Source organism: Anopheles funestus, chromosome 2RL, assembly GCF_943734845.2.
Source record: "Anopheles funestus chromosome 2RL, idAnoFuneDA-416_04, whole genome shotgun sequence".
In the NCBI taxonomy this organism is placed as follows: Eukaryota; Metazoa; Arthropoda; class Insecta; order Diptera; family Culicidae; genus Anopheles; species Anopheles funestus.
The window spans coordinates 38,672,459-38,695,552 of NC_064598.1; the positions used below are offsets into that span (position 1 = coordinate 38,672,459).

At 43.3% G+C, this 23,094-nt stretch overlaps 1 protein-coding gene across 2 annotated transcripts in view; it reads right to left on the reverse strand.

The window, feature by feature from the left end:
* Nucleotides 1–23,094, reverse strand: part of LOC125761903 (uncharacterized transmembrane protein DDB_G0289901) — a 275,515-nt gene that overhangs the window by 216,342 nt on the left and 36,079 nt on the right. The gene's annotated exons all lie outside the window — the stretch shown is intronic.

Consider the following 23,094-nt stretch of genomic DNA (forward strand, 5'->3'; position numbering starts at 1 on the left):
TCATGTCGTATGGGGGCATGATTTATTGAGCTATTTTCTGCACATTTTATCTACACCCGGACATCTTATCTGCGGCATGAGTTTTTGCGGGCAACTCGTACGAATGTGGGGCCGCAATCACAACCCTCCCAAGGTGGAGGAATGGAGGAAAAAGAAAAGGGAAACATTAGTACTGATACTCAATACTTCAAGAGTCTGGCGTGTGTGTGTGTCCTTCTGTCGAGTCGTTCATAATTTACAATTGCTGAATAAATCTATCCCAGTGTTCGGACTAGTTGGAGGGAGGAAAGATTTGTAATTACTCATCGGATCGGATTAAGCGCACCGAGTGTTGTAGCTGCAAACTGATAAGTTCAGACAGAAGCCATGCTTCAGTGGTTGCTCAAGATCAGTTACTAATTTGCCACTACAAGCACTTGTGTAATAAGCAATTTTTAAAATAGAAAGCAAACGCACAAGTTTATGCTCCAGTTGGAACCAACATTACATTCAAATGAGCATTTATGTTGGTTGTCTTTGCAGCCGTGGCTTTACTACTTCACGACCACCCACGAGAAAGCTTTAATGTTTCGTCCCGTTTTGCTTCGATGCTCGAAAGCATGTTCCGTTTAATTAAAACAAAGCACACTTTGTACCGTAAACCCGTGGGTGCAGCAAAAGTCGTGATTCGGAAGGATTCGTTATTGTTTCTTGATTATCTTTTGCAGGAAGCCGCCAACCTGAAGGCAAACCGGCAGGACATTAGCAGCAGAAGAAAAAAACGGAACCTCACCGCTGGTGGTTTTCTCCGTGTAAGTGTAATTTCTGTTTCATCGCGTTTTGCAATTGTTCTCGGTTAAACATTTGGGCGCCTTGGAAAAAAGGCTAACAATGTTGAAATAATTAGTCACCCGCGAGAAGAACCAAGCCACCGGAGCAGGATCTCGCTGTTCGTTTCCGTGGTATCATTAAAAACGGTATGTACGACGGCAAACGACTCGCCAAACCGTTCGGGAAACACCGGCGTAACGGGGTGATTGATTCCGTTTAATTTGAAGTAACTGGCTTTGATCCGAGCGTGCCTCGGAACGTGAGATGCGACGTGCCAATGTAAAGTGACACCGAGACCTCCTTGGAAACGGACCGGACCGGTAATGCGGTAAGGCCAATAGGAGGAAAACCGTTCGGAAAATGGTGCTTCTACTGATGTGCCATTCGTATCGTGCCGGTGGCAAAAGCGTTACAGCAGGACCCGGACCAACAGAAACGTGCAGCTAGAAAGGGTGACGGTGGTATCGGTGTTGTCTCTTAATTAGCATAGGTTTAAGTTCGTCGCTATTTCCGCGACACTGGTGAAACCTTGATGGAGTTCCATGGAACTAACTGGTGCAACTAATAATGATATTTATTTCCACTGACAGCGGCAGTACGTGTATGCGACGAGCGGCCACCGGTCCCTAACCGTACACCTATTGGACCGATTGGACGTGTAGGATTCTGCTCGTACTTGTAGTGGCTGGACAAGCTGCAGATGCCAAGCTGAATTGCGACTCCCACCACGCTGCGGGAGGCCCTTAACACAGCCACAGGCCAGGAATTCATTTATTCTCATTTGCTAAAGCTTAAGTAAGCCTCCACCCCACCCCTCGCCTAACCGTCCGTCACCTAACTAGTAGGAAGCAGTCAAGAATATCACAAGAAATCACAACCCTGCCATGGTACTCGATCATTTCGGTGTCGGCAAAAGCGCTTTGCCGCTTGAGCTAGTTTTGCTGTGGTGCTACCATGCTGTAACGTGTGCAACTATTTGTGTGCAGCTTCTGCTCACCAAGAACAGGGAAGAAGCGGTGAAGCATTGAGAAGAAGACGCTCAATGTCGACCCCGGTGAGATAATGAGATTATGTTCTGCAGTCGGGAGTAACGTAACAGACCATTAAAAGTACTGGCAAAACCGGCAAGATGTCCCTTTTGCCAGGTTCGGATGGTACAGCATGAAGACATGAAACCCTTTGGGGGAGGGTTGAGGTGAGTAAGCCAGAAATTAAAAGCACATTTACAAAGGAGAACAACCCACCACTGGAGTGAGTGGTGAACAGTGAAGGTGGTGGTGCGGATCAATTCTTTTACGATTGACAATATTAAAATGGAATTATTGTAGAACAAGCGATGTGGTATTTACTGATCTGGACAGATCCGGACTACTGGTCCACGTGCGTTTATGTTGGTGCATTTGGTGCTTGGACACGTCTGGGTGGGAGAGTCTTTAAGTTGTCGTTTAGTGGAGCGGAGTGGAGTTCACTGTGCACTTTGTAGCTGAAGATATGTAAAAGATATCCACCAAGAGGTTTAAAGTATTTTAAGTACTTTCAGTACTCTAGTGTATGAAAGTGGGAAAAACTGGAAAATAATGTACCTACGTCTTTATTCAAATTTTTATATCTACTTTTACATTCTATTTTTTATATACTTATTTTTGTGAGAATTTTGGTGTGCAAATAACTTACTTTAAAAAAAATTCACCTTCACCGAGTCAGTAATTGCAACTATCGGAACTCAGTCGGTAAAGTCGTTAAGAATTATCGCACATGTAATGCACTATTTCTTTGTGACTAACGAGACCGCGCATTTCCCAAGGCACCCGGCCCAAGGCATCTTACCGATGTAGTGCATGTGCATCACCCATTTACCACGCAATGTAGCTGCATCCCAGTCTAAGCATAAACACACAGACACAAACATCTATTGGTTCTTCGATTGGAAGTACGATTGGGGTCTTCCTTTCGATTGGCAACGTAAGACGACGCTTACCGTACGAAGAATGATAATGGCCTTTCCCCGCGAGGGATGTGAATGAAGAGAGCGAAGCTTTAACGCATCGCCATCGTGTGATCTTTGTTCGCGTTGTACGAACTACGAAACGCGCGACAAATGGATGTGTAACTCCCCACCAACCCTGACACTAGATGCACTTGTGGGGTGGAACCGAAGGAGGAGCAGGAGGGGTATGATCTCACCTTCTTATGCACACCCTTTTCCTGCTGGTGGCTTAAATCGATAAGTGAAGATCCTTTTTATTCTCACACTTTCTTGGTGGTTGATCTTTCCCCAACAGTATGGCGAACGGAAAAACTGGTATGCAAGCGATGGTACTTTATGCTTATGCGAATCTCCCACTTCAACCCACTCCCCCCTTACAAGCGTACTGATTTTCCAACCCTGTTTGAAGGTTTGCTTTTTTCTGTTGACATTTTGTTAAAGCCGTATGGTATAGGTTCGTTTGGTTTGGGTTTATTGTGTAGCGTTGCCCACCGCTTCTACATTCTCGCATCGAATCCTGATGTTACTGTTTTTCACCCATCAAAACCACCCATCGGTAACAGTACCTCTCGGTTGGCACTTGTACAGGCTGTGCCGGACCGAAAAGCACGCGGAATGGAATTTAAATTAAATTTGCAACTCGCGCAACCGAACTGACAGCGCGAACAAAGCGGATCAATAAATTTTGGCACTTCCTCTCCCGGAGTTTGAATGCAGCAGAAAAAAGGGGAGATTTTGTTCATTTTCAACCTGATGGTTCGGGTGTTATTTTGTTTTGTTTTTTTTTCTCCACCCGCCCTCGGTTGCATTTTCTTCGGTTGCTATGTGAGCAGACGGGCTGGAAAAAGTGGGGGCCGGTGTGTGTTTTTTTGCTCTTCCGTTTTTTTTGTTTGCTCCCTGTTACGGAAGCTGTTGCAATTCCAAAATACCGATGATTGCGTTATCGACGGGTTTATTGGTTCTGTGGTTCGCGCACGGTAGTAATAGTGCCTCTTGATTTAATTGGATGGACATGACAGTTGGTAATGGTGGTGGTGGTGGACCTGGTGAAGCTGTATCCATCTCATTGTATTGAACGATCGGTATGGGAAATAATGTTCATTAATTTTGTTTATTTCTGTTTGAGGATGACCATTAACTGGGTTTGCTTGTATGTGCTGGAATGTATGCAGAATAAAGAGAACTTAAGAATTACTTAAGTTTAATAATTCAGATCTCCGCCTAAATGTAGGCAATAACTATGCAAATCGTTCTATAATAACGTTTTGAACTTTTAATAAGAATATATTACAAATAATGTCGTAATAACGAAGTATGAGAATAATAAATAAATCTGTTTTAATTTTTGTTTATATATTTAATTCAATATGAAAATTTAAATTTATATAAACTAGCTCTGGTTCGATTACACTGAATGGGTTAAACAAATAATTTTACTCAAGAATATAGCGTGGCCGTTTTGTTACACAATAGAGCACTATTTTCCAACAACAAAGAATAAACGATTGAAAGGTAAGCAACAGCATTAATTGTGATTGAAATAAAATTATACAGCCGTGTATGTGGCGTTGCCATTCTGCAGGTTGCGTCTCACACCATGGAGGAGATTCAGCTATACCCATCGTCACCATCAGTTGCAGTGGAATGCGGCGAAGTTTTCATCCGTACCAAACACACGGCACAATTCTCAAGACACAGCCTCAAGAATAAGGAATCTAATGGTGATAGTGCTGCTGCTCGAAAAAGGAATGGGAAAACGCTTTTGTCCTATTAAGCAAATGCACCGGTGCCCCCTATTTCACGGTGCAAGGTGTTGCTGTTGGTTTTACACGACCAGCAGCAGCATCGAAGACCCGTCAGCATGTGGAGCATGTGTGTTGTTGCTTCCGTATTGCTACCGGGTGCATTTTACAATCAACTTGCAACCTGCTCGATCCAGCGATGACGATAGTCGATGGCAGCCAAAAGACCCCCAAAACAACAACAACGACGAGGACCAGGACGACGACGACGACGACGATAAAACCAACGGCAACTGACACCTCGAATGCAGTTGCGTTCTATTCAATTCAATTCAATTATGGAGAATTTATAATGCAAACTGTTTATTCGGCCCGTTCCCGACCGACTGACCCGGGGAAAAGGGGCCATCACACGCGCACCATTGGTTGTGCTCTGCTTGGTGCAACAACGTCGCTTCACCGTCTAGGGAAACCCGTCCACCGTCCCAATTCCGTAAAACAAAACATGCATTAAGTAAATCGAAATGGTACTTCTCAACCTGACGCAGCGTCGGAGAAGCTGTTTCACATAGCCTCCAGACGCAGGCCCCCCAATGTAAACCCCATTGCCAGTTTGGATAGTTTTCGAAGCACGTCGTATGCTTTGCATTGATTTGCTGTCGTGATAACTGTATACCGGGGGTTGGTTTTGCAGATCAGAGCACGGAGGAATAAAATTAATCAACTAAAAACGCACCCCGACAACGATGCGACAATCTTTTTGCGAGCAAATATCCTAGCAAATATCCAAATATCCAACACTCAAAACTGGGCGAAAACCGATAAGAAAAGTAGTTCTTTGATAATTGCCTCGGTTCGTTTCATTTCTTTGGCGCTTGCCAATCCGGCTGCGACCGAGCTAGTCCCGAACGCTACGATAGCTTTAAAAGGTGGACAAACGAAACCGGGATCGGGATTCGTTTGCTGACTTTCATGTGGGTGACTTCCACTCCTAAAAAGGGTTTACTATTGACTCAGCATTCGTTTGCTGCTGCAATCATCCTTCTGCTTTTTTCTGTTTTGCTACTCCCGGTCTGTGTGTTATCCTTCCCATATTCCACCCCGCCGGGGGCCACACGACCGTTTACCGTGTCGTAGGTCACATCCGTGCACTCGACCTCCAGCTCGTGGGATCTTGCGCTTATCTAAACGTTTGTACAATTTTCGCTTTAATTTGCAGCGAAACTATTTTAATCAATTTAATCTCGTCAACGAAAGCGGATCGCAAATCGCACGTTGCTTGCGTCCAGGACGAAAGGCATAAAAGGCCAAATGGGCAAAAACAAACGGAACGAAGCGAAAGCAAACGGATGCACACGGATGCACAACTACAACTTGCACCGATGGTGCTGCAGTGATGTTACGATGTGCATTTTCTGAGCCGCGCGTATTGGAACGGGGTGGGAATAAAACTAGGAAAATCAACAACATGTAGAAGTTTTAGCTTGCACAATTGGTACAAAATTAATTGATTTCCTTTTTCGTACGACGGTTCGAGGTACGGTGAAAAATTAAATTTTGTAATTAAAACAATCATTGCAGCGGTAAATGTTGTCCGGTGTCGTAGCGTGTTTTTTTTTGTGCTGATTTTATTAGCTGCATCAATCAGCATCGCACGGTGGAAGAAGGTTAGCAAAATAGAGCCACGATAAGGAACAGCTTGGTTTCACAAATAGAGCAATTAATGCGTGCTAACTAGCGGTACCGAATTGAATAGTCGAATTTTTGGGCGAAACGATACTGTAATGGTTACTAACGAAGTCTTTCAAGAGGAAATTTTCGTTTTAGTATTTAAGGTACAGCAACGGAATGATAATATGTAATCCTAAATGTAATCGTTTTTTGGATGGAACACCATTCGATAGAATTAAGGTAATTTTGTCGAGCACATTGCATACATTTAGGCGTGTTTTCTTTCTTTAAACCAATTTTTCTTTATATACAAATTTGCTTCAAATAAAATTCGAAACGATGTTAGGTCAAAATGTTACAAACCGACCATTCCGACGGATCGAACCCATCAATTATATAAGCCCGAATTTTCACATCCACTCAAAAAGTTGAAAACCAACCCCAGCCCTGCTGAATATCTATACGGAGAGAGTATTTTCGTGTTTCATTTGCATGAACAGGATCCATTTCTTGAACAGCTCACATCAAAGATGATGTACGGTGGTATTTCCCTCAAACACCCCCATATCACACGTCTACCACCATATCCCTCGAACGATAATAGTACTGACGCCTGTCATGTTTTGCCAACGTTCCGACATCGTCTTGCACTCTTCATCAGCAGAAACTTTTTGACAAAGAAAATGCTCCCGGTTTAGAATCTTCTCTCCCCCTCAAAAAACCAGGCCAGGGTTGTTTTCTTTGGATGGGATTCATCTGTAAGCTTCGTTCATTTGGAGAACTAGCCGGTACCCGTCCCATCACACTGTCGTGTCGCCCGCGTAAGCATCTCACAAACCCTGATTACTTGCTCGTTGCGTTTTACATCAGCACACAGAACTTTTGTTCTAGCCTGTGCGTTGGCATCACTTTTACTACCGGTGAAACTTTGGTGTAGAGAAGGTGAAGAGAACATTGGGCTGCCAGTGTTGACTTCACAAGAAACCACTACCCCATGTTTGGGATTCTCGGCTGGTAGTAATATTACACGTTGCTGCACGCTACACACCACATACATTGACCAGGGTCGGATGAAATGGACCCCTAACCAAAACCATCTACCCAGCCTGGTTCCTGTTGTGACCGCTTTCAGAACACGGTTTCCTTTTTTGGTACCGAATGGTATTGTTTGCAAAATGGGGCGCTCATTTCGGCGAAAGAACAACGTCGGTAGTTGTAAGCGCATATATTCCGACCAACCACCGTGTTCCGCCATTCGGGCTTTGGGAACTCATGTTGGTAAACTAATAATGAAATGAGTTGTGTTTTCCTATGTATCGTGATGGTAGCCTTCAACCAGATGGGGATGATTCGTGTGGTACCGCTAGGAACTCTGAGCTCTTGCCGTCACTATCCGGAAGTTCTTCCCAAATCAGGTCTAACATTAAAACTGTTTGCTAGGTACAAGGATTTAAATGAGTTTTAAAAATTATAGCAACTACTATTGAAATGCGTGCAAGATTCTAAGAATTCTATGTCGTCCAAGAAAATAAAGTAAATCATAACATATTTTCCAAGAACATTACGAAAAGCGATTTGAATTTCTGAACAATGGCATCTTAAATTCTTCAAAGGAAATGGACAACGCCATGACATAAAACTCGTTCAAGAAGGTGTAAGGTGCAAACGTCTCCTTCCAAAGAAATGGAACGAGGATCGTTACGAGGAATCTGATAGCATTATTGAGATTTTCTTTCCAACTTATGCATATTAAAACATTGTATGTACTGCATGCGATAGTACCTGTTCCGCTTCTTTACGATGCCTATCAGTATCGGGACAGAATGCTTCAGAGACTGGATGCAGGTCACCACTCGGTCCAGTTTTTCTCCTGGTTCAGATAACAAAAGATGATGATTAAATTTTAAACCTAACAAAAGAGGCCAAGCCACAGCGCGATATAGGCAAAGTGTGAGAGAAAAAGAGAAAGAGAAAAAGAAGGGAAAAAAGAGCCTGTACCGTGTAGTCAACATAAGTTCTCGTAAGTGCTCAGTATGAGCTTTGGTATCGTTTGGCGCATAAAGCATCCTGGACTTAGTCCGGAGCGGTAGATCTGGTAAAATTAGGAACCCCCATTAGAATCAGTCCGAGCAGGGAAAATAGCTTCGCAAAAGGTGCAAGAATCTGGTTTTTCCCCGTAGCTTAGAACCCATTTCCGGTGGGGTGTTTAGCTAGTGGTAGTGCAGTGCTGAAAGTTACACGTTGTAATTAGATGGAAATTGCGTCTGAAGAAGACCTACATTGGTTGAGGCACTCTGGTGATGGTTAGCCCTACTACTACTACTACAGTGGATTACTGAGGGGTTGAATATGAAACTGAGCTTACCGGGTAGGATGATACTGAGCTCGGGTGCTTCCAGCTCAGTAAAGCTTTTAATTGGATGTGCGGCAAAGTAACAATGCTATTTATGCACATCCACTTGCACAAAGTACAAAAGAGTTGGGTCGGTGTGCCTTTCGGGGTTTTAATAGAATGGTTTCATTTTCACGTTTGAAACACGCTATAACTTCTAGCAGTGTTATCAGTGAACGTTTTTTTTATTGTTGGTGTGTTTAAAAACTGCCGTATCCACATGCAGTGCTATGTACCAATTAAAATGCTCCTTGCAGCGTATCATTTCTCAACCGCATTCGTTTGATTTGCGTTCGGTTTGGGAAGGCAAACATAAATAATCTTTAAGCGAACGAGATCCGCGCTAACAGCGGCACACCGAAGGATGGTTGTTTTTTTTATGTGGCAAGAGATAAAACACCCAACCGCACCGTGATGTCCTGCACCTTGACTACAGTTTGGAAAAGTGCAATTTTGCTGCACTTCTGATTGGCGCATGGATCCGCAAAATCGGTCCCCCGTGGCTAGACGTTAATTTAGGCGCTTACCCATCGCCGAGCGGAGGTGCGGATAACGTCGCACAAGAATCGAACTGTTGAAACGCACCACAAAACCAACCTCAGCAGGACCGGGCTTGATCCAAAAAAAAAACCGCCCGAAACACAGTCAAGAAACACGGCGAGAAAGCGGTTGCCAATATAAGGATAGAAGTGGAGATAAATTTTTGGTGCGTCGCGCAAAAGCTGCGAATGCAAAAATTGATAATTTGACAATTGTCTTCTTCACCGGTTTGACCAGTTGGGAATGCACATAAGGTGGAAGACGATCGGAGCGGTTTGTTTGTTTTGTTGCAGGCAGCATGCACACCGTGGCCCACCGTTTTGTTGTGTGCATTTCAACGAGTGTGATATCAAATTTTAATTTATGGACGTTTTTCCGTCGGTGATTTGCAAAACACCTATTGTGGAGGGGTTGGGTTTTTATTTTGGCACAATCAGCCGTACCAAAAAAAAAAGAAGCAAAAAAGCCAGGATGCGCTTGAAGCTAAAAAGGGCTAAATTAAAGGGAAGAAAAAAAGAGGGGGGAAGGGAAATAAAATGCAATCATTGGTTTTCTTTGCTTCGTTTTTTTTTTATTTTGGGAAGCTAACAGGATAAAATTACACACGGCATAAATCAGGCGTCGCCCGTGTCGTCGTCTGGTAACGATAATTATGGCTTCGGGGGGTAAAACAGCATCGCGCACCCAGTCTTCTGAGAAAGATCGAATTGGTCGTTCTGTTATTGGTGAAGTGAAGTGCTTTTGATGGTAAAGAAAAAAAACGCATTTGAATAACATAATACGTTGATGAATGTTCGATGAAAGGACCAAAACGTTTGTGGCTGGTGAGTGAAATAAATATATAAACAGTGAGATTATCTACCACATATGCTGTGATTTTAAAATGTAAACTCTTTGATACGGTTGTGGAATGTCGTTTTGCGATTTCACGGAATGCCGTTTGAAAACAGTAAAGCATCTGTTAATAATGCAGTGCCAATCGTACGTTTCACACTCACTGATTCACATAAAACTGATCGTTCAAACAACAAAGTGTAACTTTTTCAAAACACTATAAACGCGGCACGACTCACTCATAATCATCCATCGGCAAACGTTTCGCTAGCGCGCTTTTCGTTAGTCTAAAATTAATTTCTACATCCCTTGTTTTGATGTGTAAGTCTCCGCTGATAGAAATGGCAACCGTGCGTAGCTTTTATGCTCTCTCCTCTAATGCCACTGTGCTGCTGTACCTTTATTACAGTAACAAAGTAACTTCGTTATTTGCAGTGCATGATGCACAAGTTTGTATTTGTTTAATGGCTTGTACAACTCGACGTTCGTTTGGGTGCTTTAATATTTACATGAAAAGTGTCACAGAGCTAAATATAAATGCTTGATTGTGGTTACAAACAATGGTTTTTTTGTGGTGTGAAAAAGGACGCGTGAAAATGAAAACAATTTCGTTGTGAGCAAGAACACCGTTGTATAATACCCACAACATTTTAGTTTTTTGTACTTGTGGTAAAAGTGTGTCTCGATTCGCGGTTCTTGGCCTTCTGTAGGAGTACTCAAAACCGCTCACGAGTAATCGTCTTCGTGTTTCAATCTATTATTAGTTCCCATTATTTGAGTTCCAACCTACTATTCTACCATCAATTTGGTTATCGTAATGTTAATCGAATCAAGAGGTTTTGTGAAGTCTGCTCGATTTAGGAGAGCCGCAATGTGATAAATGGCACCGGTATGACGCGACAGGACTGGATATGAAGACCCATCTGGACCGTCCCCACGTAGCAACTATCCGGCTGCGTAGTAAAATAATAAGCTAGAAAACGCCGGAATAACGACCGGGATAAGGGTGGTCAAACCAACGAGACAGAGAGAGAGAGAGAGAGAGAGAGAGAAAGAGAGAGAGAGAGAGAGAGAGAAAGAGAAAGAGAGACAGAGAGAAATAGAGACAGAGCGAATGAGAGAGAGAGAGAGAGAGAGAGAGAGAGAGAGAGAGAAAGAGAGATATCATCAGCGTATGTCAGGATCTAAATTGACGTATAGAAGATGATCTCTTAGTGTGATATATTTTTATTTTAACGCGATTCTTTCAACGATCGACATCTTATCGCTTGATCACCGACCCTAATATTTCAGAATGTCTAATATTTCAGAAGTCCTCATCATAGGTATAGTCTACTATAGTTCATCGGTTGGCAGGAACAATCTGAGAGATATCACAAACATTAGTATAGTGTTTTCCTAAAATAAATCTTCAGAATTAGTCGACACATATTGGAGGAATAATACCAATGTTTTCTCAACAGTATTTCATTAGAAGTCGTCGCATTCTAGATGCTTGATGGGTCAGATGAACCAAACTACAAATATCTTTTCAAAACTTCGTTTGAGGTCCCATATTCAAAATTTCAACAATTTTCAAAGTTGAATCCTGAGATGAAGAGAGTCTGCAATCGTGACTAAAACCGTAATTCAAATGAAATACATTTGAATGCCTTTTTCCTTACTTCTGTTGGCTCAACGAATACGTCATTTATGCAATGGCACATGATACAGCACACAATCCTTCCATGCCGGCATAAAATTTTCTACAAACCCGAAAAAAAAATCTGTCATAAAACATGAATGAGCCGCGCTGGTAAACTCTTTCTGCACATCTCACACATGGCTTTGATTTACTTTAAATTAAACCACCAACCCGTTCTGTTTTGCAGCGAATTCGTTTGTTCTGTTTGAAGGACGCAAATCACAGCTTCTTGAACTTCTTGACTTTGCCAAACCCCTGTTTCTGCGGCAACGGCTTTTAATGTGCTAGTGTTTTAGTCGTGGACGGACGGGAGGAAACCGGGGTGCCAAGGGAGTGGGCAGAATTTTCATCGGTGAAATCTAATACCGCCGCAGCAGATGAAGCGCGTTTGCTTAATGAGGAAAATGCAAGTCAAAGCGAAATGGCGCCACATATGTTATGGTGCGGTCGCAAGTAATTTAGCATCATTCCTAACCCCTTTATTTTCGTGGGTGATGAAAGAGTTTAATTATACTTGTACCATATCGTCTGGCCGTTCCGTTGGAATGCATACGAAACGGTAGCGGAAAAGGTATATACCAAAGGAAAAAAAGGGAATTCTTTAGCAAAAAAACACAGAATAGAATGTCTCCATTTAAGGATCGTGGATCACTCTTGGGAACATGCAAGAAATGCTATGTTTGATTGAATAAACGAACCAAACGATAAAGCAGTTACCGATCGTGTGATAGGGCTGATGCAACTGCACCCACTGCACTCATCTACATAAACTGTGACATTTCATAGTTTTTATGCAAATCAGTGTGCCTCGGCTATGCTGATGGATGACGAATGTGCCACTCCGGTGCATTGTATTTGCATGTCCGATGGCCTTCGATGTCATCGTTGTCGTCGTCGTCGTCGTCATCATTCTGTACCTAGAGCGCGTGTGATGGTGCGGATATGCATCGGAGTACAAATCGCCAGTCAGTGATGACCCTGACAGGCGATTCTGACATTGTGAGGGAGAAAAACATTCGACGCTATTCTTCTGTTCAGTAAAAGGAGTATACTAATGCCCCAAAGGGCAAGGAAGAGAATAATCTCTACGATTGAATCTTGCATACGATATTGGCCAATTTTGTGTTACCGGTGAGAATCTTTTTCTCTGCGAATGCAAAGACACATCCACCCGGGGTTGGTATTCGTGGCAGAAAGATTTATTGGTCCATTTCAGGGTTTTTGGGTTTGACCCTAGGGCTGGGTTGGGGATTTCTTTTTGGGGTTTTTTTTCTGTTAACCATTTAGTTGCAGTTACTGACGGTAACGGGGCAGATGAAAAACAAAACTCAAGGTAGGGAAACAACCGGTAACAGCTCAATAGAGGGTGTTTAAACAAACATTAAGAGTGTTTTACGGGTTTCGATTTGAGTGTAGATCGTATCCTTGATAGTCCTGTAAGTTTATAGTCCGGAGCAATAAATGTACATCCCTCTTCCTCCTCCTCCTTCCTCGACTTTTTATTCGGCTAACGATCGTAATGCTCCAGCAGTGGGGCTAAAACTCCATCGTTGAAAATTGAGCTGTGGGTGTGAGCCTTTTGCCGAATGGCGCCTCCACGCCTTTTAAAGGTAGTTGAAGTTTACTACCGCTGCTAACCCATCGTATCCAGGGCTCCAAAAACTCGGTGGGTAAAACTTCAATTAAGCACACACGGAATCGCTTTTCGACCAGCTGGGAAAGGTGAAATCGGACCCGTAGGCTTCCTTGGGCGAATATCCTGCTAGTGGTGGTGGTGGGTCGCCTTCGCTGGGTTGTGGGTTGTCCATGAATGAATTATGTTGCGTTTGTGCGTCTGTGGTGACTGTGAGAAATGACTGTTTGCAGAGAAGCTCGAGCACGCTGGTGCGTGTACGAGCATCGCTCGTGTTCGTGTGGGAAGAGAGTGATCATGTTCGTCCTTTAGGTCGGTACAAGTGGTGTTGCTGGAGAGAAGAAAAAAAAACATATCTTCACTTCGTACGATCGTAACCTAACGATTCTGGCAGGGAAGTTTGGATGAGGAAAACCAAGGGGTAAAACATTATTTATTACCTTTATTGATTCTTATGTTCATTTAACTTTATCATTTCAATTTTGATCACTACGGTTTGGGATTATTTCTTTTATTCGCTTTATACCATACGAAGACGGCATTCTTCCGTTTGTTCCGTCTCTATGATCCACCTTTTTCCGACGTGGCTTCGGGCGTTTTTAATCCAATCGCTGTCTGGGCACCTCGGCCACAAGGTTTGTAGTGAGTGCGCGGACCCCCTCCTTGTTCGCTTTCTCGGCACATTGGCACAGGCAGGCAACGAAAGACAACAGCGTTGCAGATCACATGCAAAACGACACATGAAAAGACAATCATTAAAGCAGCCTGCTGCTGCCTCACCACCAAGAACTATGTCGTAAAGATGGCGCGGTCTACTATCTAAAGCAGTCTGCATAATGCATTGCTGCTTTGATGTTGCTGCGATGTGCCTAGCGTACAATTAATTTATCACGGCAAGCTAATTACAAGCCGTACTGCATATGACGTGTGCTCTCACCATGCACCGGGCTAGATGAAGATGTTGACTTTTTTATCGAATACTGCTGCCGTGTTCATCCATCAGAGTTGCTAAGATAATCGTGTCCCATATCCCGCTTTGTACCCTGGGAGTGTATATTTATGTACACGCGGCATAGTAAACAACTACCGGCGCGCGCATTGGGGGAGAGAACATTCCTTCACCAGGATGGTTGGAACGACATTCGAGGGCTTATTTTTGATTATGTGGCCACGAAGACATAATTGAAACGTCATCAGAAGCCACATTAATTAATGATGGTGAGCTGATAAATTATAAATCGTAATGTAATGGATTGAAATGGTCGGTTGGTAAAGGAGGACCATTGGGCTGAGATGAGTGGATATGTGGAGCACAATTGAGTAATAATTAGTAGTTCTCCGTTTGCAATTAAAGTACACAAAAATGGAAATTAAATTATTCTTGAAGAATTTGATTTAAAGAAAATGCGCTTGCTGTAAATAGTTGCAAAATCATAATACTTTTTTTTGTGTGTGGTTAAATCCCAATGAATGCAACGCCAGAAATCAGAAAACAAGGTGTGAAGTAGGATTTTAGAATTTCTCTCGAAATATACATCCGGTTCGCCACTTCCGTTCGAATTGGATCATTCCATCAAATAAACGCCAATCAAACTGAAATTCCTTTCTAAACAACACCACCGATACATCAATCGCTACAAAGGGCGTGAAACTACGATCAAACAAATTCCGTTTTCCAACTAATCGTAACGTTTCAAAGTTGCGGTCGACTAATGAGAAGAAGGAGCTTCAACCAAAAAAAAAACCCTACTGTAACTCACCTTCTGCTACTAATAAATCACCACACCGAGCTATTGCGTTGCATCTCGAAAACGAGACTGATATGTCGTAAAAATAAACTATTTTTCCAAATAAAAAAATCCCACCACCGACAACGGGCGGGAGCAAAAAAATCCAACAGACAAACGCAACAAAACGTGCCCACGCTATGATTCTTTTATAAAAATCATCCACTCGAGTTGCGGTGTGAATGGATGCTTCTTTTCGCTTTTTTTTGGTTCTGCAGGCCCTTTAATTCACACCACCATATGATCTGATGAAGCACGATTTTTTGTGTGATTTTTAGAGTCCATTCCATTTTTTTCCATTTTTTTTCGATTGCATTTTTGAAGTCTTTGTCTGAGGTGGAATTTCTCCTTCGTTTTCCACAACAGCAACAAAAAAATTACTCGAACGCCCTCGGAATGGTAGATTCAAACATATTGCGCTTCTCATACGCTACTACATCGGCCAATCGTTCTGGGACAGTTTATCGTGGCGGTACAAGGGAATCGAACCGAACGGGAAAACATGTGCTCGGCAGCGGTTAAACATGTCATAAATAATTAGTCCTTAATTTGTTGATATCTTTTGCTCCCCATGCGGGAAATCTATCCGCGCCAATTGTCACCGACGAGCTTGGCGGGGTTTGCTGGTGACCCGAGAGTCTATCTTTCATCATATCCACACACACGCTTGGCGTTTGGGAAACCGCAGTTAATGGTTGCGCGCCTGGTCGGAAAATTCCTTTTCATTATTGTGACTTAACGCCGGCCGGATTAGGTGACGAGTGGTAGCGGTAGCGATGTCAGATGTCAACGCAATGGGAAGACACCAGACCTACTTGTGGTGGAGTAGTGTGTAGCTAATTTTAAGAAATTGGCCGATTTCAACGGTACGTCTTTAGTGTCGCTTTCGCGCTTCTTCAATTAATCTGATTTCAGCTGACTGTCCGTCTGTCGGTCGGTTGTCTCATCGGCAGTGTGTAATATGACAACTTAATTTCATATACAGGCTGGTGTTTGACAGTGGCGGAAAGAATCGCACATGTGCTCTGGTGTCATATCCGATGATGCTGGGAAGGAGTTCCTGTTCTTCTTTTGTGTCGTTTGCTAGTTTTAAACACAATTTACCTCTTATGAATACCCTATTCAAAGGTACTAATTCATGAATAATCATTATGACACAAAGTGAATGTCCTTACAACTGTCGGGAAGATTTAGTAACATCAACCTATCGACTCCACAGTAAGATCATATTTAAATTAATGCATTCTATGACATCCTGTCAAAGTAAACCCTACCAATAATCCCGCTTCTGTCGGCTAGCTGACAAGCCTGAACTCTAAATGCTTTTAAGTCCCTCACACCCTGTGTGCATTTGCGTGGCTTTCGGTGCGCTTATCTATCTACAGCAGGCGGTGTTTCGTGTTCCATTTTTTTACCCCGCCCGAACTATTCCGGTGGTCTAAACAACGCCACAACATTAGGCCCAAAACATTGGCTCATGATTTCCATCCGGATGCGTTCGAATAATCCGGGAGTAAATTTTCATTTTCAGCCTTTCGACATTTCCTTAAAACGGCAAGAGAGGAAAATAAAAAAAAAAACCCGGCGCGATCGCAGCAGCGTCCAATAACGATACATCAGTGACGATTTACTACTCAAAACCATTGACAATCGCCTGTCAACATCCGGTTGATGTTTGAGATGGAACGACCGTACACGGGCCGGAGGTCACTTCACGGCGGGGGTTTGTGGTTTGTGGGAAAATTTGGAAAACAGTTTTCCTGAACCGGCTCTCGCATCCGGTTTCACCCGATGTCGATGAAAAGTGATATTTTACCTTCTACCGGGTGTCGTTGGGTGCACGGTTAGCAATCCTTCCGTTCGGCTGACGGTGGAACGTTCAACGCTGCGTAAGGACACACATGATGGAGTTTGGTTTTTGTTGTGGGTTTGGTGAGGGCATAAATTCTTATTATGGTGACAGTGGTGAAGTATCAAATTGTTTATTTCTTCTTTATTATCTATAATGGTGGAGTTTTTTTTTGCTGTTGTTGATCTTCAACGGATGACACATGTGTTTAAAGAAAAGAAAAATTATTTCCTTATGTTGTGCAACGATTGTGACTCACTATTATGGGGGGAAATCAACAACAAAAAAACCGAAACGTCATCCAACGTTCATTATAGAGTGTTTTTAAATGATTTTCTTCGCTTCTTAAAACATAAACATATAAATCATAACACCCTGCCAATATAGATCATACCACGTGTGGAGGATGTTTGTGATTTTCCTCTGTCTGTATCTCTGTCTTTTTTCCTCTCTCTCTATCTCTCTCTCTCTCTCGAAAAAAAAACAAACAAAAAAACACTTACGGTTCATATTAACACGCCCCTTCGTACGTTGAGCCAAGTTTCCGCTCTATTCACTGGGTGACATTTTCTGGCCAGCTTCCGAGATTTTCATCGCGCTGAACGTGGGGCAATGAGGCTTGGCACAATACCGAACGCAGGCGTAGTTATTTATGACTTCTGAAAGGGTTTTCCACGAGAGCTGTGAAGCAGTGATTTTTCTCCTTACCATTTTAGCTTTTTTTTTGTTTTGCTTTTCACCCTTTCTTGTCCGCCCGTCACCTTTCTCGTTTAGTGTTTTATTGCCTGCACTCTACCACCGCTTCGAATGGAAACTTTTGATGTGGGTTTGAAGGTGACTTATGCGTTCCGACGAAACCCGAACACATCATAATTATCCTACCACAGCAAAGTTGTAGAGCGCCATCCGTTTTTGGATCGGGCATCACACAAGGCACACCGATCATAAGGCATGAATTCATTAAAAACAAATTAAAAGTATCATTTTTCATGCAATTTGTTTTCGGTTCTGTGTCACGACGCCTGTGCTTCTGTGCTGCTGGAGTGATTGTGAATCGAGCACGGCAGGGTGTATACGTGAAACGGTTTGATTTATATGCTTCTGTCCTAGTATATGGTTGGTTAGAGTTGGTGAACACATGATACTAAGCTATAGAAATAGAACCAGCCGTCCATTTGTGCTATATCATAACGCTGCTAAGTCTCTTAATTGATGTGTGATACATACGGCGGGGTTGAGTAATTATTTTGCTAGCGTTATTAATTTATTTTTTTTTTTCAATTCGGCAGTACATACACAGCGTAACAAGAATTTCAGCCGTCGGCGCAGTTGTCTAGTCTCGAATCGATAGCATACGAAACTGACGGAAACGAGTAATTATGTTTGTTGCATAAATTTTACATCAAACAGCCCGGCACCGGTGAACGCCTGCACCGTACCATGTGTGCAGTAAATTGTGCAAACCGTCAGTATGGAATCAAATTACGTCCAATTACTTCACATACTTCCTTTAGGCAACCTTTTAACCGAAAAGTGCGCAATGAATATTTTCGGCAAAATTCGGCACCAAACTCCCGGTTTGTATTATGTATCACTTCACCGCTAGGGGGCGCAAGCAATAATGATCATGCGTTACAGGGTTTTTTTTCGCGTTGTTTTCTGCTTATCAGTTCTGCTTTGTTGCGTTCTTTACGATCGCAACTTAACCCTTTGTGCTTGACCTCAATTATTGCTTTGAAAAACAATTGAGGCTTTAAGCGGTCACTTCACGCACCCAACTACATTAACTCACGGTTTGAGAATGGCGCATCGAGGTAAAGTGAGTGTCATCGATGAAAAGGAAAAAAGAAAAACGATGAAATATTACGTTCAGTAACGAAACTGTGGCCTTCAGGTCATACATTTTACGCATACGCGGGTTCCACCTTCCCCAAAAACCATTGGAAATGTAATGATAAATTAAAAAGTTGGAGAAATGGAGAAACCCACAATATATTGGCTTTAACGCTTCGGAAAAAAACACAAAACAATTCCAGTCCAAAAAGCATACTTCCAAAATACCAGATCGTTTGCCTTTTGTTCTGCCTGTTTAAAACTATGAGTGAGGAGATGGGGGAAGAGAAAATGGCAACAACTAAATGAATTGAAAATTTTCCGCCCCAAGTCAAAAAAAAGCCACCAAAAACACAGTACAGTCAACCGTCTCTGTGGAAGGTTTTGCAATCGTTTGGAAGCTTTATTTTTCACCCCATCTTGTGACTTTCTTTGCTCGCATTCGAACGAATGAGCCACAGCCTTTATGCAGGAAGGCGGGTTTTTGATTGAGTTTCGTTTGGTCAAATTTTAACCCCGGCTGTATGCTTGGTACCATGTTATCATGCACGAATGGGTTCATCTGATGCTAGCAGAAAGCTTGCTTTTGGGCGAGCATATATCGCGCCCAAGATCACCGAAGATCACCGCAGAAAAGCGATCGAGCGGACATCTAGCGTCTGGAAACCCCTTCCTTGGCCGTCGTTTTTTATCGCCCCAAGATTCCATTCTTCGTGCTTATATCTCTATTAAGCGGACGGTACCACATTCGTGATCGTAAGGCGGCGCGTGATAATCGCACCGATCGCGAACAAGATGCCATAGAGAGGGAGAGGGTGACCAGATGGAAAGAAAAGATGAAGCGATGAGGGCCGGGACCGTGTACGGCGTACATTATTTATCATTATTATCGCGCCCGTGTCTCACATTGTTATTACACATCGGGTGAGTAATTTTTCTACTTCACAAAGGAAGGCAATCCTTATCTGTCCGTCGCTAGGAAGGCCACGTTCGCCGATGGCGATCATGCTTCATCATACAGCTTTTGGTCGGAGTTCGTGGCTTATCGGACTAATCAGGCGCATGCATTTCGGGAGTGGCATTGAGCATTCTGCATAGAATATTGTGTATGTGTATAGCAGATGCTTACTCACATCGTTAAAATTAGATTATTTGTTGCACTAAAGAACCTTACTCAAGACATTAAAATATCAACCAAATGAGGCAACGGATTTGGATAAAAGTTGCTCAAGCCTTTAGGCACTAGAAAGTAGACTCCGGTTAATTCCGAAATACTTCCGTCATTCTTCGCATGCTCGGAATTTGCCACGCAAGAAGCTGCTACAGACGGTCCCGTATCCGATGTACGGTTTACCCTCAAGGAAGCAAAATGAAACGAAAGTGCAAGAAAAAAAAGTATGCTCACAACATACCTTCCTTGCTTGGTGAGGTAAACCAGGGGATCTTGGAGAGCCCTTACTCCAAGAAGCAAGTAATAACTCGACACGCCGAACAGGCGCACCAAACATGTACTGGGTGAGAAGAAACAGAAAAAAGTACATCAGTTCCAAAGGGAATGAACGGGGAAGTTCGGCAAAGCTTCCCGAAGGCACCAGCGAACGGAGCAATTACTCTGCGCGATTCTCGCGAAGACTCTTTCCAACCAGGATTTCTAGAGGTAAACGGAATTGGCAAAAGATGAGAAGCGAGGCAGTTCGAGTTCGGAAACAAAAGCGACGGAAATTCTTCATCTCCAACAACGGGGCTGCAGGGAAACAAAACAACAAGCAGACAACGGAGAGCGAGAGGGCAAAAAAAATTGGATAAAAGTACTACCCCAAGTGCTCGAGGCGTTGGTCGAGATGCATTTGGAGAGGTGTAGAGCTGGTGTAGTACTAGTACAGTTTTCTTTCCTTTTTTTATGTTTTGTTCCTATCCGAACCGCTTCAGATTCCCCATGGAAGCCACCCAAGCGGTGCTGAGAACACCACTTCATACCTGGTGCTTAATTCGAGGCGCGATAAGACAACATCTCTTATCCGGCACATTTTTCAGTCGCATTCTCGCTATGGCGGGAGAATACGGGCAGGCGGTAGTCCCCGGAGGCCTCTACGGTTACGACGTGTACGACGGCAGAAACGAACAAATGGGGCCGGTCTCCTTGCAAGAGCTAAATAATGAGCCCGAACGATAATGACTTAATCTAGTTGACCACTTCTTTGCAGCTACTTACAAGGTTGAAAATAAGATTACTGCTTGTTATCTGCCGGCCCGCTTACAAGACCACTGTGTGTGAGGTGTCTGTTGTGGCGGGCCTCCATTCGAGGCGAGAAACTGCAAGGATTGTAGTAGATAATCCGGTGAGCACCCGCGAATAGCAAGTGTCGTAAATAAGGTTCCCAGTCAAGATCATCACCCGTACTCCAGTGTAGAGACTCGGCCCAGAGATGGGAAGTTTGTTTCTTGAAAACCTTTTGCCAAGAATAGGAGTTGATCGATGTTTGGGGTATCGTCATCACTCATGTCCATGTTTGGTGGCATCTGTATGAACACTTGCGTTTGCTCGGAGGCTACTGGTCATCGCGTATTTTTGCTACGACGATCTTGTTGTACGTTGGGTTTGCCCATTTGCTCCCAGGGCCGGTGATCAGCCAGAGCTCAGCAATTATGCCATCGAAGCCGGTTGTGATTCAGCACGTTTAATAAGATTGCTTTTGTGTCGCATCCTTTGGCGAATGGATGGTGTTGCTTTTGCTGCTTCTACTACAAGCTTTAAGCGGGAACAGTCAGCTAACGAATAGTACGATGAAAACATTGTGAATTATCTTGACAAATGAGTGAATGTCGAGATGATTACAATCCGTCGAGATGAAAGAAGAGTATGGACAAAAGAATTCTCCAGTTTTTAGCAAATTGAAGAATAGTAAAGGGTTTTTTTTGAGAATAAAGCATTTTTGTTCTGCTTCTTTTCCAAAGTTCCCTTTGAAGGGGTTCTAATAATAGTGCACCTTCGAAAATAAATGATACATGAGCATTTTCTAAGTAACCTACATCTAAAACGTGCGAAAACCGACTCGTACATCAGTGTTGCCAACCGCTCTGCGCTTGCCTCGGGAGGCCTCCACCACAGTAGATAAGCATGGGATTACTCACGATAATGTTTCGTCTGCACGCTGTTTTCGAAACATCTGTTCCACTTCATTTCGCCGGTACCGATTGTAGTCAATGCATAATTCAGCGGCTAAAAAAGCCACTTTCACAAACGCGTCTACCCCAAAAAGCTAAGCTTCTCCCGTTGGCGGGAGATGGATGCGAGCCGCCGTTTCAAAATGAAACATTCAAAAGCATAAGCCGTTGATGATGCTGTGAAGGGACCGGAAGCCGTTCGGAAAAGACCTAAGAACCGGCCCTCCAAATGTGTTTTATTTCGTAGCGTAGTTTGTTTGCCAGCTCAAGAGGCAAGAGTTTTTGGAACTATTTCGGACTCAAAACTCTCTTCGTAAGCTAGAAGGAACCTTGCTGCTCACCCTGCTAACCTCTGCCTCGCACAGCGCTGCTACTATTCCGATGTTCCGAAAGACGATTAAGTGGAAAGTGGTGCTTTGGAAGAAAGTGTTAATTCTCTAATGCTTAATCCATCTTCCTTGTATATTGTTTGGTAGGTTGGTGCAAAAAACGGAGGTTTTGTAGAACAAGGATTCGGGACCAGTGCCAACAAGTTTTGCTCGCCATCTTGTGCCGGGTTCCTGGGAATGCTCAATAACGGGAGTGGTTCTAAAAACCGAACCGTAAGGATTTACAATGCCGCTTTGTGTCCGAAAGCATGTCCGAACCCTTGAAGGCCGTTCCAATTTCATCCTCAAAACGAGGCGAGAACATTGAATGGTTGAACATTGCTCGGCTGAATCCTTCTACCAGATCGGACCAGTTCTTGTTTCGAGCAAATGCTTTCAAACCCAAACATTCGCCGTGCCGTGGGAAGCTTCCCGGGAAGTTCGGGAGCTAGTCCTGGGCAAATACTTGAGCGAAACCATTTGGCCAAATCCTACCTTCACTTCTCCATCCTTCCCGGTATGGGAATGGTCCTTCGCCCTTAATCGGACCGGGCAGCACCATTTCTATCCCGTTAAATATTCAAAGTTTTCGCCGTAAAAACTAACGAGTCGGGGCTTGTTTGTACGTCTGTTAAGAACCATTTCAAGTAAAACCAAATACACTCACCCCCGTCACGAGAAAGCTGCTTCCCCTAAAAAGCGAAAATCCTTCGACAATAGTGCTAACATTCTATTCCTCCTTGGAATAGAGACGGGAGCATGATGGGATGCTTCGACACTGGTGTTGATGTCTTAAACT